This window comes from Palaemon carinicauda, chromosome 9 (genome assembly GCF_036898095.1).
Source record: "Palaemon carinicauda isolate YSFRI2023 chromosome 9, ASM3689809v2, whole genome shotgun sequence".
Taxonomy (NCBI): domain Eukaryota; kingdom Metazoa; phylum Arthropoda; class Malacostraca; order Decapoda; family Palaemonidae; genus Palaemon; species Palaemon carinicauda.
In genome coordinates, this window is record NC_090733.1 from 23,425,775 (window position 1) to 23,429,769 (window position 3,995).

Below are 3,995 nucleotides of genomic sequence, written 5' to 3' on the forward strand. Positions count from 1 at the left end.
ATATATATATATATATATATATATATATTTATACATACATATATGTATATATATATATATATATATATATATATATATATATATATATACAAATATGTATATAAATATATATATATATATATATATATATATAAATATGTATATATAATAATAATAATAATAATAATAATAATAATAATAATAATAATAATGTCTGGATCCTGGGTCTGAGCACCCAAAATGTAGTATATGATTATGACTCCCGAAGTCTGGGTATTAACAGATTAAACTATACTGCGGCTCGTGACTGGGAACCAACCATATACTACAACTGGCAAGTTAATTAACCCCCTGGAATCCAAATGTACGTACAGTATATATATATATATATATATATATATGCATATACATATATATATATATATATATATATATATATATATATATATAAATATATATATATATATGTATATATATACATATATATATATATATATATATATATGAATATATATGTATATATATATATATATGTATATATATACACATATATACATACATATATATATATATATATATATATACATATATATATATATATATATATATATATATATATTTATATATATATATATATATTTATATAGATATATATATATATATATATATATGCATATATATATATATATATATATATATATATATATATATATATATATTACACCTTCCACATTATTGTAATTATTGTATATATTTTGCCTAACCTTTTTCCCCTGTATACCACTTTCCTTTGACCTTTCCCAGAAACTTGTTTGCCTTTTTTCACACTCCTTGTTCTTACTTGCTCCGCCCTTCCTAAATTTCTTCGTCCCCTAAATGTAATTTTAAATCAGTCTCCACTCAGCAACTAAACCAAGGACTTTTGTGTCCGGCAGAGAAACAGTCCCCTTTATTGTAATGTATCTATAACCTAGGTATAAGTGATATTGTTGTAAGGGTTTGATAACGAATTGTGCTTTTGTTTCAAGTGTTTTCAATTTCCAGTGTGAAAATACTTTTCGAGACGTGGTTGTCATTTGTCATTTGTCATTTGTCCTATTGTGCCATTCCTGTCCTTAATGGAATTTGTTCCTTTTATATGGACTTTAAGTTTAATTGTAATGTTTTATAAATAATTTTTGCATTACTATATTTAAATCTTGTTTGATCGTATTCTCATTCAAATACCTTTATTTTATTATTATTATGGTCCATTGAACCCACCTGCTAAAATGGTAAATTACCCTTCTCTCTCACGACTGTAATATATATATATATATATATATATATATATATATATATATATATATATATATATATATATATATATATATATATATTCTGATAAAAGGCACATTTACATAATGATATCATAATCATAAAGTCTGCATACGTTGTTATTCCTACAAAAATGAAAGATTCCTGCCAGGCAATTGTCTATTTGTAGTTTGCAAACAATAAGGATCTGATTCGATATTGTTGTTCTTAATGGAATGCAAAAGAGCTAATGAAAATGATTTGCAACAATTGCTTTTAACTTCATCAATGAATAGTTCAATTACATAGAAAATGATTTGCTAATAAAGGATTTGCTATTAAAGGCTTTATATATTTGAATCTTTATTTCCATTCCAAACTGCGAACAGTTAACGCTCCATCTTTTTTTTTTTCCGTAGAATGTCCTATTGAACTTATTGTAACGATCAATATCGAAATATATTTTCTTTAACAGGATGTCTTCCTCAAACACTGAGGATTCTGAATAATTAAAAAAGGTTAGGAAAAAGTTTCAGAAAACCTTCCAAAACCACTTGATATACCGGAAGAGGTAAGGACACAAGTTGCTAATGTTTTAGAATACTTGGAAATATAAGAATTAAATTCACATCTACCAATTCTAATAGTTTTTCATTAAATATGACGGTACAACTAAGTAATCCTAACATATTATGTATGCATGTATGTATGTATGTATATGAACGCCGGGTGTGTGTCCACTTCAGTAGTTCGGTAATGTAATAAAAATCATACTGATATTTACCTTTTTGTTACAGTATGAACTTTGTTTAGGATATCTTTTCTTGGAAGAGAGCATCCCTTAAAATTTTCTTAAATATATTTCAAAATTAAGTTTTGAGTATATTCGTTTAATTATGTTTAAGTATCTTTTTTCTAAAAGTTTTGCATAATTGTGTAGTTTTTTTTATTTTTACATGATGAAGATAGGGGAGTGCGGTTTTTGGTATACCGTAGTTCCTGCTCCCTTGGACCAAAATCACTCTCCCGGACATAACGTAGTCATTTTAAGCTTGTTGACGGTCTGCCTGGTAGCTGCCAATGGATCTGAGATCCAAACCCATGAATACGAGACGCTCACACTAACGTTTGGGAGCGTCAAATACCTTTTGGAAATTCCTTGTTGCTATGTAGCATAGCCACTACTTCGTGTGGATTTCCTCGCCAATTTCCACTTCCTGATATAGAGCATCATCAATTGGTAAACGCAGATTTATACTCGACGACACCTCTACAACCTGCCTCCTCCGACATTGCACTCGGCATCAGCACACTCACAGAAGCCTAAACCCACATCCCCACGTTGCAATTGGAAGCCTTTCGTTCAAAACTTCGCCAAACGCCTACGGTTCCCGTCAAGCACAGTATTTATAACCCTATGAAAACAACGGGGCATTTGGTGTTTGCCCAATCGAGGCGTCAAGCCTTGCTGAATGACCTTTTCCAAACCAAAATGGAGGAAATGGTCCCTTGCCAAAAGTCTTCAAAGCCATATCATCGCCCTGACACACGATCCTGAAGAAGGATGGCCCCGGTGCCCTTGTGGGAATTAAAGGAGTCTGAACATGCAGACATAACAGGATAATTAAATCCCACACAACATCACTGATAATCCCTCCTACTTGCACAAGGCGAAGGTATTCTCCACTCTTGACCTCTTGAAGGGGTATTATCAGGTCCCCATGAACCCAGAAGACATCCCTAAGACCACCATCACCACCTTTCTTTATTTTTACAAAAATATTTTAATCTAAATTTTTGCATAATTGTGTAATTTATAACCCGAGCAAACTCTACTACTTCTTTAGATATATTTATATTTTACAGTCCTTTTGATTCCTTATAAAATTGGCTAGAGTATTTTGAGGTGAACAAATGCCCCAAAAATGTTAAAAAAGTATTATACTATAGTTTCTCGAATAATAGTAAATTTAGTGATTATTTCACTGGGATTTATGGAATGCTGTATCATTTTACCGAGTCATATAAGAAGAACAAATGAATTACAGACTAATTGCTGAAATTACTTATTCATAATGGGTACATGAAATTGCAAAAGGTAATTGGTAATGCAAGGTTGGAGGTCAGTTTACTTCGAAAAGTTTAAAACTAGGTCAAAGGAGAGAGAGACACAATTACAAAGAGAGAGAGAGAGAGAGAGAGAGAGAGAGAGAGAGAGAGAGAGAGAGAGAGAGAGACTCAACAGGTAGACCTATACGCTCCCCGTGATCACACTACAAGAAACTATGGAGCTTGAACCGGAGAACCCCAGTCCAGCAGATCCAAGGCAGGGACGTTTCTAATGGGCCACCACCACCAGAAACCGTGGGGGACATAACTGTCATTTTTTGATTATTCATCTGATTTAAAATATTCTTTGAAGACGATTTTATTTTAATTAAATTATTAGGTCATATCTCAACAATGGTTAATAATATTATCTTGAAGAAACGCGATTGACGAAAGCATGATATTAGAAAATTGAACAAGTTTCTTACAAATTTGAATGATTTCAAATTAGACTTACTTAGAAATTCAATCATATGATTTATATCGTAGATCTATGATAGGGCGTTATAGACATGGCATCTGTTAAATGGTTTGATGGTTTGTGGGATGGAATTTAATCAGGAAACGGGGCGTGGAAGAGAAACCGCTGTCTCGGAGAGCTTTCGAGTCAT

General features: G+C 31.2%; 1 long non-coding RNA gene across 1 annotated transcript; it reads left to right on the forward strand.

Annotated features, from left to right (window-relative positions):
- Window positions 1-870: 870 nt before the first annotated feature.
- On the forward strand, window positions 871-3,115 carry LOC137646767 (uncharacterized). The gene is made up of 3 exons (XR_011045454.1): window positions 871-933; window positions 1,751-1,846; window positions 2,241-3,115. It is a non-coding gene; the product is annotated as an uncharacterized lncRNA (long non-coding RNA).
- The last annotated feature ends 880 nt before the right edge of the window (window positions 3,116-3,995 follow it).